The following is a 15,341-nucleotide window of genomic DNA, read 5'->3' as shown; positions in this document are numbered from 1 at the left end:
TACTTTACTTTTATTTGTTATTTGATGAACCTTTATGTAACCCTTCCTATTTCCCAGACATGGATCTGAATGTGCTTTATAGCTCACTGAATTAAGTCACTTATGTAATCCTCATAATGAATCTAGGAAGCGGGTTCTGTGATTATCTGCTTTATGAAGATAAGAAAGCCAATGGGAAGTTAAATAACTTATCAGAAGCCTCACAATTCAAACATGGACAGTCTCATTCCAGACTTAACCATTTTACCAACCTCTATTCAGTGATATAATCCCCCATCCCTGTAGATTTTCTTCCTATAAGTAGAAATATATATGATCAGCACTGTTGCCTGGCTTTCTTATGGCTTCCTGGCCACTTCTTCAAACTGCCTTTCCTAATGGGATGCACATTCTATACACTCTTCATAGGAAGCAGGCAACCAGTGACAGGTGCTCAAAGCCCCTGGTCCCATGAGCACTGTATCATGACAAGCCAAGTCACCCAAACCAGAGGCTGACATGTGACAGCAAACAACTGACTCTTTGGAACTGCATGCCCAAAGCCTGCTCAGGGATCAGGAACTTAAAACCAACCAACAGTGGAGCTTATGAGTTCCCAGGGTATGATGGATGGCACAGCTGGAGGAGTCAGCAAAACCACCCGCCCATGCCAATTAGGCCAATGAGTGAGTGACTGAAAAGACATGCTGTGTTCACTCAAATAGATTCCCCTTTCAACGAGTCTGCTTTCACGGGCTCCTTTATAATAATGCTTTAAAAAAAAAATACTAAGGAACAGGAGATAGGGAAAAGAAGAAGGAAGTGTACTTCAACTCCCCTTGCTGATAATGTGACTGAACTGCAAACATAAGAACAGATTTTTGGGCTGGGAAGGTGGCTCAGTGGTAGAGCGCTTGCCTTGCATGCCTGAGGCCCTGGGTTCAATTCCTCAGCACCACATAAGCAAAAAGAAAAAAGCCAGAAGTGGCACTGTGGCTCAAGTGGTAGAGTGCTAGCCTTGAGCTGAAGAGCTGAGAGACAGCGTCCAGGCCCAGAGTACAGGCCCACGACTGGACCCCCCCCCCAAAAAAAAAAAGAACAGATTTCCTTCCAGTGGGATCTCCAAGGGTGTGCAAAGAGGTAGACAGATTGTACCTGTTGACTCTGTGTGTGTGTGTGTGTGTGTGTGTGTGTGTGTGTATACACGCACATGTGCATGCACTCACACATAGTACTCTAGACACTTTGGCTTGAACACAGGGCTTCACTCTTGCTTGGCTTTTTCACTAAAGGCTGGCATTCTACCACTCTAGCCAAACCCCACTTCTACCTTTTTGCTGGTTAATTGGCAAAAGAAGTCTCTCAGCCTGGGCTGACTTTTAATGGTGATACTCAGATTTCAGGTTCCTGAGTAGCTAGGAAAACAGGCATGACCCACCTCCACTTGACTCCTGTTAACTATTTAAAGCACTTTTCCTTTGTTTACAGACACTATAGTGACTAAGAGCTTCCAGAGCTCAGAGATTAAAAGAAGTGGATCCAAAGCCTAACTCGTCTCTAACCTCTGACAAATTATTTAACCCCAGACTCTGGCTCATCTACAAAATGAGATACTTCTCCTGAGCATACTAAATGGAAGGGCTAGTAAGGCCAGATAATGTGGTGAATAGAAAAATTCAATAAATGATAATTACTGATCATTTCAATCAGCAAACTTTTGATACCCTTCAACTGTTCAAAGTCTGAGGCTGAGGAAACTGTAGAGACAAGGAGTGAAAGAGAAAATTTTATGTTTGGTAAGAGTAGAGAAATATACAAGAAATCTGTAGGTTTGACAGCTCTGGGCTGGAACAATAGTTAACATTTAAACCATGGATAAACTAATCCACTGGTTATGGGTCACCCTAGCCTTATCCACTTAATCATGGCTAAAGTCCAGAAAGACAGACAAATACACTCAATTCCTAAAGCAAACAGAGACATAAAAAAATCTGTTTTCATTTAAATTACCTCACTAAAAGAATAAAATTAAATAAATAATAAAAGCAAGTGGCTACCTTCCCAAAGCTATCAATGGAGAGATTGTGTCAAGTAGTAAGGGTGTGGTGTCTTCAAAGTACTGACAGACTTGCTACATGGCATTTTATATATAAAAAAATACTTAATGCCATTTCATTCAGATGGTGTGAACAGACTCACTATCTTAAGTGGTCCTTTCTTTCAATGAGAGCCAGGGTTAAGACTTAAAAAAAAAAAAAGGTATCATTATCTCAGTCTCAGTTTAAAATTAATGAGGAGCTTTTGAGGTTACAGAGAAGACATGATGCTAGCTGCAGAAACTTAACTAGATAACAGAGCCCTTAAGTTCCTCGTATCACCATCCTTAGGAACACGTGTGAGGCAACTTAAGCAAGACACCACCAAATGTCAGGGGAGGCGAGAATGCCAAGAGATTCTCCTGTGACTTTAAACAAGTCCCTTGACCTTTCAGGTCATTTAGAAGTGCAGAAAGACCAACTGCCTGCCAGAAGACAGAGTTTATGGTAGGATTAGATTGTGTTTATAAAGAGGTTTGACATCCTTAGACTCAAAGTGATTTCCTATTAATAAAATGACATGTGAAGAAGGTCAAATCAGTAGTCCAGAGATCATCTACTAAAGCACCATCTGCATTTGGGAACAAGTTATGCAAGCTCTCCTATGTAAGAACGTTCAGATTAAAGGGTGAGATGGCAACCAAGAAAGGAGGACTTTAAGAAGTCATCTAGCTCAGATTCCCCTTCTTCTTTCCTACTTGACTCTTCTCCTCCGGACACAACAGTGTAGTCAGTAAACCTGAAACAGAACCACAACCAGGCAGAGCCACAGTTCACTCAGGACCCATTCCCTATGAAACCAGCGTTTCTACCTGCGAAATTCTATTTCCGCATCCGGGCCCAACACAATTGTTCTTTCAGGTACCAGCAAGGCACAACCTCAGAATGATTTTCTGTTTGAATTCACAGCGCTCAGTATCCCCTTTGATTATTTGGCTACTGTTAGTCTCACTGTTATTTCACTAGTATTTCTTTTGTGTAAATATTAGGAACTCGCTAAGAATGCAGGCTGGATCAGTGCACTAAGCTCTGAATTCTCACAGCTAGTCTTATAGTTGGAAGGTAGTCAATGTCATTTACCCGAACCATGTTCCAAGGCTTTCCTTGGGCAAAGCAGTTTCATATCTTGCTTTGGGACTAAACATCATAGGAACATTGATACCACTGTTTTCTGGTCAGTGAAGCCACTGGCCACCACAGATAAGTTAAGATCAATAGGAGGCCAGCTGGTATGCACAATGAATGAGAACTTTAAAGGATTATTTATTTTTAATCCTACCTTCTGAAAAACCTAAAATGAGTGACTTGTCTAAGTTCCTTTTAGAGCTGACCAAGAGATGGTAGTATTGGGGCCAACACCACAGGAGAGATCTTAAAAACACACTTGAGCCAGGTGCTCGTGACTCACACTTTATAATCTCAGGAGGCTGAGATCTAAGGATTGTGGTTCGAAGCCAGCCTGGGAAGGAAGGTCTGTGAGACTCATCTTTAATTAACCATCAGAAAACCAGATGTGGCACTGTGGCTCAAAGTGGTAGAGCACTAGCTTTGAGTAGAAAAAGCTCAGGGACAGTACCCAGGCCCTGGGTTCAAGCCCCACAACTGACAAAAACAAACAACCACACACGCATACTTGAAAGTGTGATTACGGTTGAGTCTCATTGAGAATAAGGCCTATTCAAATTTTACTCACTTTAATTTATATCTTGAACTCACCATGAGAAATAGTTCTTATTTTATATAAAACTAATATACGAGCCCAGCACTGGTGGCTCACGCCTGTAATCCTAACCACACAGGTAGCCAAGGATCTTGGTTTAAAGCCAGCCCAAGCTGGAAACTCTGTGAGACTTTTATTTCTATTTCTACTAACAACCACCACCACAACAACAAAAATAGAAGTAGAGCTGCAGCTCAAGTGGTAAAGTGCTAGTCTTGAGCAAAAAGCACCCAGGCCCTGAGTTCAAGCCTTAGGACTGGCATAAAAATAAAATAAAAGAAAAAAGAAAAGAAAAGAAAGAAAGAAAAGAAAAAATTAAAAAATCCCAAACTTATATAAAGAGTTTGCTTTTTTTTGGGGGGGGGGGGAGGGTTGGAAGAGGGGGCAGGAATTGGTTATGGAGTTTAAGCTCAGAGGGCCTGGACACTGTCCCTGAGCTCTTCTGCTGTAGGCTACCACTCTACCAGTTTGAGTCACAGGTTTTCTGGAGGTTAATTGGAGATAAGAGTCTCACAGACTTTCCTGCCTGGGCTGGCTTTGAATCACAATCCTCAGTTCACAGCCTCTGGAGTAGCTAGGATTATAGGCGTTCATTGAACCACCATTGTCCAACAAGTTTGCACAATTTTCAGATGTAACATTTTACATTCGTCTCACTTTGAAACAAATATTTTAACTTCACTCTTAATTTTTGACTTCATCATTTATTTAAAAAGTTATTGTAATTATAACAGTGATATACAGAGGAGTTAGTTACATAAGTGAGGTGAAGAGTACCTTTCTTTTTGGACAATGTAACTCCTTCTTTCACTCTCTCCCAATTTTTCCCTCCTGTCCCCACCCATAAGTTGCATAATTCATTTTCACCACTGAGTACCACTGCTGCATTTGCTCACTTTTTTGTCCCTCTCTTTCTCTCTCTTTTTTTTTTTTGGGGGGGGGGGGTCCTGTTGTGTGGCTTAAACTCAAGGTATGCATTGTCCTTGACCTCTTTTGCTCAAGACTAGTGTTATTCTACTTTGAGCCTCAGGGCTATTTCTGGTTTTCTGGTGGTAAATTGAAGATAAGAGTCTGAAGGACTTTCCTTCCCAGGCTGGCTTTGATCTGCGATCCGCAGATCTCAGCCTTCTGAATAGCTAGGATTACAGGTGTGAGCCACCAGCTCCCAGCTTGTCCCTCCATTTCTGTGCCCTCCACTTACCCTCCCAAAGACAGATAAATGCATAATTCTAATTTTAAAATTATTTTATACATTTAAGGGCTGGGAAGGTGGCTCAGTGGCAGAGCACTTGCCTTGCATGCCTGAGGCCCTGGGTTCGATTCCTCAGCACCAGATAAGCAAAAAGAAAAAAGCCGGAAGTGGCGCTGTGGCTCAAGTGGTAGAGTGCTAGCTTTGAGCTGAAGAGCTGAGGGACAGCGCTCAGGCCTAGAGTTCAGGCCCCACGACGGGACCCAAAAAAAACCAAAAAACATAAAATTATTTTATACATTTGGATGCTCTCTATTGGTCAATATATCATTGATTATTTGTATCCTATATAGAGTTTGTCTTTTACTTTCATGACTAAGAAAAATATAGTAAAAGGAAAAGAAACTCTTTGTGCTTAAGTTCCTGTATCATGTTTTCTCCTTAATGTTCATTTTTTTGAAGTTCTGTCACTGCAGGAGTGATGAGTCAGAGCCAGGGGAATTGTTGTGACCTGCTCCACCTATTAGAACAAGCCAAACAATTTGAGGGTTGGTGCTAGTTTGTCAGGGGCTTATTTATCCTGGGGGAGAGTGGACTGCAATTTGCATGACCACATAGTACAGATTTTTATTCATGAAGCTGACCTTAAGTAAGGCAAGCAGTTTCTTGGTCTAACTATGCTATAATTCAGCCATGTGTCTACCCAGTGGGCAAGCTCAGTTCTAGAAGAAATTAAGCCTGGAATGACAAGATGTATGAGGAACCAGGGCTGAAATAAATGGACAGGACTGAATGAAAGATTTAGAAGAAGATGAAAGAGTGTGTACTCAGTGGAAGGATGGAAAGGCTAGGCAGAATTACTGAGGGAGGGGACATTGTTGCTCTTCGGAATCTGAGTTTTTTTTCTCATTTTCTCACTATAAGAATACATCTGGAGGCTGGGAAGGTGGCTCAGTGGTAGAGCGCTTGCCTTGCATGTTCGATTCCCCAGCACCAAATAAGCAAAAAGAAAAAAAGCCAGAAGTGGCACTGTGGCTCAGGTGGTAGAGCACTAGCCTTGAGCTGAAGAGCTGAGGGACAGCGCCCAGGCCCAGAGTTCAGGCCCCACGACTGGACCTAAAAAAAAAAAAAAAAAAAAAGAATAGCATCTGTGCCAAGCGCCGGTGGCTCACGCCTGTAATCCTAGCTACTCAGAAGGCTGAGATCTGAGGATCACAGTTCAAAGCCAGCCCAGGCAGGAAAGTCTGTGAGACTCTTATCTCCAATAAACCACTAGAAAACTGGAAGTGGCACTGTGATAGAGCATTTGCCTTGAGCTGAAGAGCGCAGGGACAGCGCCCAAGCCCAGAGTCCAAGCCCCACGACCGATGCCCCCTCTCCCCCAAAAAATAGCATCTGCAATTTAATATAAAACTTGGAGATGCAGTCACACTTACAGACTAACAGCTCAGGGTGAGCCTTCCACAATACTGCTACATAGAGGATGCTAGAACTTTCCAGCCTATTTCTTCCTTCTATGGCGTACTTCCATTTAGGTCTGCTTTCTACTACATTTAGTGGTTGTTGAAGTGTGGTCTTTGGTCCAGCAACATACACATCATCTGAGTGCTAGGTAGAAATGCTCGTTCTCAGGCCCCAACTTAGAATAACTGATTCAGAAAGTCTAGAGAGGGACTGGGAACAGTAAATCCATTTTCTCAAGCTATCTATGTAATTTTTATGCAAATTAAAGTATGAAAAGCACTACTTTAGATGGAATTACTAGATACCTTCAAGATGAGAGAGTATGTTTTAGGAGAGAACTTCTCAAAAAGACAAGGCACTCAGTTGTCAAATGAATAATTTTGTGGAATTTCAACTCATGTAAAAAAAGATAGTCAAGGCTGCTGCATTTGCTTAGGCCTTCATCATCTCTTGCCTTTCACCTCATCGACTTCAGTCTTCTCTCAACATTGCTACTAGAGATATACGCTCAGCCTGAAACTCTGACCTGTCAAACTCAATTTAAACTCATCCGTGGCTATGCCCTGCTCAAGGATAAAGTTCCAAGCCTTGGCATAGAACCGGTCCTCCATTATCTGCCTCTGGCCATTTCCCTGACCTGATTTCCTTCTGTACCTTCCTATCTATTCACTATCTGCAGGAAGCTTACACTTACTTCCTTAGACCTCTGACATCAAGCCTGGCCACGTGATTGACCTTAATCAACACTTTAAAAAAAAAGGTGAAGGAAGAGTTGTCACCTCTGAGCAGACTTTGTCATAGTTTTGTTCTTTCCCTTTGCCATAAATGACACTGTCCCAGAGAGAGACTATATTCTTTAAGCTTAGTGGGACCTAAATACAGACAGATGAGATGCTAAGTTACAAAAGACCTACCAGGACATGTAGCCTCAGTGGGGAGGGGGAAAAAAATCCATGTTGCTGTCAACCCCTGAGATTAGGAGTTATTTGTTATTTAGCCTAGACTAACAACGATAATACTTCTCATCATTCCTCTTGGCATGGAATGTCTTCTCTCTCTGCTTACCCTTCCTTCCAATCCTACCCCACCCAGGCTGCCTAATGAACTTATTCATCCTCCACTTAGCTCCAGGGTTACCCTCAATCAAGCCTTTATCCTTCCCAGGACTGAATGATCACTCACTTTTAGGGCCTCCTCTACATGCTACTGATCTAGAACTATACCCTCCAAACAGTGCTAGGGCCTTCCTGTTTATTAACACTATTGTTAGAGTACTGTTTCCTTACTATTGTAATAAAATAGTAATAACAGCATGTATCTACAGCTTACAGAAGAGTTTTGGTTCAGAGAAGCAAAGCAGCTTGTACAAGTTTGCTAAGTTCTTACTAGGTAGGAGCCGGGCCCTGAACTCGGCCATCTGCCCCAGGCACACCCCTCTGTCCGCCCTTCAGACCCTCCCCTCCGTCAGCAACTCAAAGGACCACCACACAAATTTGACACTTTCAAGATTTGTAACTGGGAGGGTTCTTCTGATTCTCTGGGAAGATCGTCACTTTCTCTAAATGGGTCTATTTATTCTAAAGCACCTAAAAAACTCTAGGAGAACTAGGGCAGTGTGCCTGTTCTGTCCCCAGGTCCCAGGCTGCAGAAGTAAAGCAGCATGATACAGCAAGCACACTATTCCCGCTGATATTGCCCTGGGAAACCTTATTTACAGAGTGGGAAGCAAGGAGCAGAGGGTTCAGAAATAGAATCGAGTCTGCTACATGTTGAAATTTTAGGTGTTGTTTTTCTTTCAAAGTAATTGGGAGTCACACACGGATGGCTGACACGTGTAATCCTAGCTACTCAGCAGGCTGAGATCTGAAGATCATAGTTCAAAGCCAGCCCAGGAACGAAACTCTGTGACACTCTTTTAACTCCAATTAATTACCAGAAAACTAGAAATGGTGCTCTGGCTCAAAGTGGTAGAGTGCTAGCCTTGAACAAAAGAGCTCAGGGACAGCTCCTAGGCCCTAAGTTCAAGCCCCAAAACCAAACAACAACAATAACAAAAATTAATTGGGGCCAAGTGTTTATTTGATTCTTCAGATTAAACAAGGAAAGACAAATGATACCACAGCAAAAGATTTAACTGGACTGCACAAGTCAGACATGGGGTTAACTGGCTGAGAGTAGCAAACACAGTTTTAGGTTTCTATGAGCTGCTGGTATTTTGTTCTGTGGTTGAAGAGTTTGTTTTTTTCCCTCCCTCCCCCCTCCTTTACCTCTTCCTTTTTAACTTTAAAGAGTAGAAAGTATGCAAACCTAAAAATATACCCTGACTCAGTCTTACTAAACAAAAAATTAGTATTCAGTAAAGTACCACAATATTTTCTTTTTTTTTTTTTTTTTTCTTTTGTGGGGCCTGAACTTGGGCCTGGGCGCTGTCCCTCAGCTCTTCAGCTCAAGGCTAGCGTTCTACCACACGAACCACAGCGCCACGTCCAGCTTTATCTGCTTATATGGTGCTGAGGAATCTAATCCAGGGCCTCATGCATGCAAGGCAAGCACTCTACCACTGAGTCACCTTCCCAGCCCCACAATATTCTTTTCATATAAGGATTACAAAGCTTTGGTTAGGAGTTACAAAGCTTTGGTTAGGAGTTGGAATCCATGTATGTATCATTCTTCCAATGGAGAGGTCCCCGCCCCCCTTCCCTAAAGGATATAATATTACCTTTAAACGATACCATCAGTAACATTAATCGCATTTTCCCTCTTCAAGTTCAGAAAGCTGTTCAGAGCTCCAAATGGCTGTTGGACCAGTTTGGACACGTCTGATTTACTCTCTAAATGAACATCCGCTTCACACAATAAATAATAAGAGCCAGCCTTTATAGAGACTACTTCAGGCTAGCTGTGCTGGATGTTTGGGGGGGACAGGGGTTCACATAATCCTCAAAACAACACGTGCAAGTTATCGCCACTTCGCAGATGAAGAGAGGGAGACCCAGGGAGCGTGAAGGAGATGAAGGAAAGAGTGAGAGAGAAGGGGGGGGAGAGAGAGAAGGAGAAGGGAGAGAGGGTGGAGGAAAGCGGGCAGGGGCCAGTAGCTGCGCAGACCATAGTTAATCATTCACACACAGCCCTCCGGGCAGCTCTTTTCAGTAGGGGCGGAACACGAACACACGAACACACACACACACGCACACACACGAATCGTCAACTCCTCATCCCAGCGACACACACACACACACACACACACGCACACACACGAATCGTCTTCAACTCTTCATCCCAGCGAGAGGCGGTGTCCAGCAAATTGCTTGGCAACGGGCGCAGGAAACTCCATCCAAAAGCCCTGGGTCCCGGCGGCCCCTGGGCGCTGTCCAGCGGGCAGCGCGCCTGAGAGTCTGGGCTGGGGGGTCCCTGTCTCAGGACACCCCGAGGATGGGGCAGAAGGCCAAAGGCCGGGGACCTGCGTCCACGCGCGGGGGTGGGGGAGGTAGGAAGCCCCGACCCCAGGGACACCTGTTGTCGCCTTTCCCACTCAGGCCGGCGGCGGCGGCGGGGGCGAGCTGGGCCCCGGGAAAGGCGCCGGTGGACCTGAAGTGCGGCGCAGAGCTGCGGGGGGTGGCAGCGCGGGTGCGGGGGGCACAGGTGCGCTCACCCCCGCTCACCTGGGGCGTCCTCACCTCACGCCTCCCACGGCAGGGCGCGCGCGGCGGGCGCCAACCCCGCGCCTCCTGCTCTCCGGGGATGCGCGCCAGCAGCGCCGCGGCGCTAGGACCCCGCGGCCCGGCCCCCTCCCCGGTGCCCGCACTCCACCTGAGGGGCCCCTCGCCCTCGGCGTGCTCAGCCCCGCGCCGCCACCGGCGCGCTCCGTTACCTGCGGCGCACTCCGCCCGGTCCCGGAGCGTCGGGCGGCAGGTCCTCCCGGGCACCGCCGGCGGGTTCCGGCCCGGTAATCCCCACCCGCCGCGCTGCCCTCGCCGCGCTCCCTCACGGCCGCAGCGCCGCGGTCTGCTCCCGACTCCGGGCTCGCTCCGCGCCCGCCGGCTCCTAGCGCTGCTCCTGCCGTGCCTGATTGGCCGAGGCGCGCTCCCGAGACGCACTCTGATTGGACAGATGCGAGGCAGGGCGGGGAGGAGTCGGTGGGGGCGGGGCGATGGGCGGGGCGCCTCCCGGGTCTGGTTTTCTAGCCTCGCGCGCCCTGCCTCGAAAGCCCAAAGCAGAATCTGGTCAGCTTTACGCCGCCAAATGGATGGAGTCGTCCGGTCTGCACCGGCCAGACACTGCTCAAACACTGGTGGCAGGGAATGAGTTCCACCTTGGTAGTCAGGGACCTCCAAGGGGTGAGTGTCGTTACTCCCATGTCACACTTGCACTTCAGCCTTGTTACTTTTTTACTCTAAGAACTGCACATGGCTCAGGACAGAAGCTGGTAAACATCAGGCGCAAAATAATGTACCCTGAACTCTTCACACGCCCTGTGGTCCTGCCATCCCGCTGTACGGGGGAAGCGAACCTGTGTCCAAGGTCCACATCAACAGAGAAATGTAAGAAGCTTGTGCCACTGCCTGGCGCTGGTGGTGCACGCCTGTTATCCAAGCTACTCAAGAGGCTGAGATCTGAGGACTCCAAAGCCAACCTGGAAAAGAAAAGTCTGTGAGACTCTTATCTCCGGTTAACCAACAAAATCCTGGAAGAGGAGATTTGGGCTCAACTGGTTAGAGTGCTAGCCTTGAGCTGAAGGACAAAGCCAAATGATGCCCCGAGTTCTATCCCCAGTACCAGCACAAGACAAAGAGCCAGAGCCAGAGAGACACAGACACTGAGAAAGACAGAGGCAGACAGAGACAGGGAGAGATGGTCACCCGTGCTGAGAGACATAGGGAAAAGTGACACCAGTTCTGAGTATGGGAAGATTTTCATCTGGAAGATGCCACAGTGTCCACTCAGAACAGAGGGACACACACTAGAACAGAAGGGAAGTATCAGTGATTATAATTGTTCCATCTTCCATCTCTTCTCCCATAATTCTTTAGCCTTCTCCACATTTCCACCTACTCTCAGATCTCAGCCTCCTGAGTAGCTAGGATTATAGAGTCTATCTGAAAAATAAAAGCAAATGCTTCAAATCTGCTGCTACTAGACTTCTCTTCTGTCACCCTTAAAAACACCCTGATAGACAATAAGAAAAGTAAATAGCACTGCGTATATACGTATATGTATATATATATATATATATGTATATATATATATATATATGATTTTTCTACAGGTATTTTTCTCCTTCTACACTCCTATTCACCTTTGAGTGAAAAAGTTCCTATGAAACAAGTACTTAACCACCCACACCAAAAAAACAGCTTCACCTACACTGAATAGTCTTAGCTCCTACCCTATTATGAGTCAATCATGTACTTTGAGAGGCTTGAGTCCCTAGAAGGGAATTGGATCCATTTTTTCCAGTTTATATTCATGGACGAACAATACATTAAGGTTGTATTCCAAAGGTCAGCTGGGCATAGGGCATAAGCCAGGTAGAAACCATGTGAAGAAAGTTCGTTCAGAGTTTTGTTCAGTCCAAGCCTCAGAAGCACATGAACATGCTAACTCATCACTCTGCTTTCTCACTTTAGAAAAAGCAACAGCTATTTTTTTTTAATAAGTGAGCAACCAGAGTGATGAGTTAGCGTGGATTACTCAAGCATTCTCTCCAAGGAAGAGAGGCTTGTTTCAGCCAGAGAATGGAAATGACTCAAGATGATGTGTCAAACTGCTCCATCCTAGATGCAGCCCACTAAGCAGCCCAGGGACAACCAATAGAAAGATGGAAAGTGAGGGGAAGATGAAAGAAGATTCTAGATCCCACAACAAGCACCACAGAATCTTCTTGTAAACAAGAACCACATAGTTCTAGTCCTTGTGTCTAGAAATCTGCCTCCTACACCACGTGTCTTCTTTGGTGATTCTTACATAGCACTCAAGACCAAGCTAAAATGATCCTTCCTCTCTAGGGCCTTCTACTAATTCTCCCAAGCACAAAGTAATAGCATTCTAGTGATTTAGTTGCATGATTTTTTTCCCAATGACAGGACTATGCATTACTTGATAATGTAAACCCTCTACTAGACATAATGGTGCATGTCTATAATCCCAGCTCCTTGGGAAGTAAAGGCAAGGGGCAGAAGTATCAGTGTACTAGCCCAGCTAAAAGTGAAAATTCTGGGCTGGGAAGAGTGGCTCAGTGATGGAGTGTTTGCCTTGCATGCATGAGACCCTGGGTTCAATTCCTTAGCACCACATAAGAAGAAAAAGCCGGAAGTGGTGCTGTGGCTCAAGTGGTAGAGCACTAGCCTTGAGCTGAAAAGCTGAGGGACAACATCCAGGCTCAGAGTTCAGGCCCAACCACCAACAGAAAATAAAAATTAAAAAAAATTCAAATTTAGGCAACGGTGGCTCACATCTGTAATCCTAGCTACTTAGTAGGCTAAGATCTGAGGATCCAACTTCAAAGCCAGCCTAGGCAGGAAAGTCTGTGAAACTTTTAACTCTAATTAACCACCAGAAAAACCAGAAATGGTACTGTGGCTCAAAATGATAGAATGCTAGCTTTGAACAAAAGGGCTCAGGGATAATACTCAAGCCCCAAGTTCAAGCCCCATGACTGACAAAAAATGAAAAAGAAAAGAAAAGAAAAAGTTTTGAACTTAGATTTACCATTTAAGTCAGTAATTCCACACAACAAGAAAACTGCATGCCTATGTTCACACAAAGATGTTCACAGTGATGTTTATAGCACCACTATTGATTATAGTTGAAAAGCATAAAGACCCAAACATCCATCAATTGATGACAAATTTAAAAATATAAAATATAGTAAAGCCATCTGAATATTATTCAACCCCAGAAACAAAGAAACCAGTGAGGTATTGATGATGTAATCACATATCTAAGAATCCTGAAAATGTTATGCTAAGTACAAGAAACCAGACACACAAGGTTATGTACTGTATAGTTCCAATCCTATTCAATATCTAAAATGGGCAAATCTGTAGTTGGTTTTCAGGGAGTGGCAGGAGGAAATATGGGGGTGAGTGCTTAACAGAAATGAGATTTGTTTGGGTGTTGGCAGAGATGTTTGTTTGGGTGTTGGCGGAGATGTTTGTTTGGGTGTTGGTGGAGATGTTCTTAATTAGATAGTGGTTCTGGTTATATGTCAGTGGTTTTTTTTAAAAAACCACTGAATTAAAAAATGTATACTGTATATATACAGTAAATGTAGATCTATTAATGAGAGACAATTTAATTAAATGCCAAGCTGTAGTAGGTAAAAGTATCAAAGTGTGGAGAAGCTTTCTGTGCTATGGCTTCAATGGGTTCATTTATCTTTCTTAACTCCCCTCTTCACCAACCCAGTGGAGATTTACTCCTTAGGTCTGTGTTATCTAAAGTTGAATATTCCATGATACTAGACCTGTTCTTCATCTGAGCTGTTTAATATGACAGCTTCCAGGCACATATGTCTACTTATTTACAATTCATTTAGTTATAATTTATAAATAACAAATTTAATTCTAAAAAGAGCACAGAGATACATTCCACTTGTTTCTTTCCTTGTACTGTTTTTTTGGCAGTAACTGTCATGTTTTTAGGTTGGTTTTGGTTTGGTTTGGTTTTGTGCTGGTCTAGAGGCTTGAACACAGGGCCAGGGCATTGTCCCTGAGCCTTTTTGCTCAAGGCTAGTGCTCTACCACTTGAGCCACAGCTCTCCTTTCTACTTTTAGGTGACTAATTGAAGATAAGAGTCTCACAGGCTGGCTTTGAACCACTGTCCTCAGATCTTAGCCTCCTGAGTAGCTAAGATTACAGGCATGATCTACCAGCATCCATCTAAAATGTCATGTTGATCATTAAAACTCATAAGTATTTTTTCCTACTCCTATTCCTTGAGATCCCTCCCTCCCGCCCCCCCCCCCCGTGTCTCTCTCTCTCTCTTCCCTCACTTGTATATTTTCTGACATCTTCAATAGATGTCTTTTTGAAGAAAAAGTGAATGAAAGTAAGGGAGATGACTTTAAACACTGATAATTTATGAACACAAACCTGCATTTCATTGTACACCTGTCTTAAGGATAAAAGGATGGACAGAAAGCTGGAAAGGTGGCTCAGTGGTAGAGCGCTTGCCTTGCACGCATGAGGCCCTGGGTTCGATTCCTCAGCACCACATAAGCAGAAAAAAAAAGCCGGAAGTGGCGCTGTGGCTCAAGTGGTAGAGCGCTGGCCTTGAGCTGAAGAGCTGAGGGACAGCGCCCAGGCCCAGAGTTCAGGCCCCACGACTGGACCCAAAAAAAAAAAAGGATGGACAGAATAACTTGGAGAGATGGTGCCTCTCTTAGTAGTAAGAGGAAGAAAACAAAAGGAACAGCAAACAACCCTCTCTTCAGAAAGGGCTCTAGCCTGGGCTGGGAATGTGGCTTAATTGTAGAGTGCTTACCTAGCATGCATGAAGCCCGGGGTTTGATTCCTTAGTTCCATATAAACAGGAAAAGCCACAAGTGGAGCTGTGGCTCAAGTGCTAGAGCACTAGCCTTGAGCAAAAGAAGCTCAGGGACAGCGCCTGGGTTCTGAGTTCAAAGCCAGGACTGGCAAAGAAAAAAGGGGGAGGGGGGGCTCTATCCCTGAAGGTCATGCCCTCCTCCTGGGCTGTGGAAAGGCAAATGACAGAATGGCTGGAGTTGGGTGTAACATCAGGACAAACCTCGGTATGAATCACAATTCAGTCACTCTGCAGCTATTTACCACAGACCCAGACATCTCTGAGCCTGTTTCTCACCTATAAAAGAGAGGTTCACACTAGACTGGATGGGTGATTTTGATAGTGAAATTAGGTGCAATGTCTGAC

General features: G+C 44.7%; 1 protein-coding gene across 1 annotated transcript in view; it reads right to left on the bottom strand.

The window, feature by feature from the left end:
• Nucleotides 1–10,434, bottom strand: part of Ston2 (stonin 2) — a 151,608-nt gene extending 141,174 nt beyond the window's left edge. Inside the window, exon 1 of the mRNA XM_042692598.1 lies at nucleotides 10,320–10,434. The gene's annotated coding sequence lies outside the window, so the exon portion shown is untranslated. The remainder of the gene's footprint in view (nucleotides 1–10,319) is intronic.
• Nucleotides 10,435–15,341: the final 4,907 nt, after the last annotated feature.

This window comes from Dipodomys spectabilis, unplaced genomic scaffold (assembly GCF_019054845.1).
Source record: "Dipodomys spectabilis isolate Male_0828 unplaced genomic scaffold, ASM1905484v1 ptg000157l, whole genome shotgun sequence".
Classification (NCBI taxonomy): Eukaryota; Metazoa; Chordata; class Mammalia; order Rodentia; family Heteromyidae; genus Dipodomys; species Dipodomys spectabilis.
Note: the sequence above shows the minus strand (reverse complement) of the source record. Positions and strands in the feature narration are given on the sequence as shown.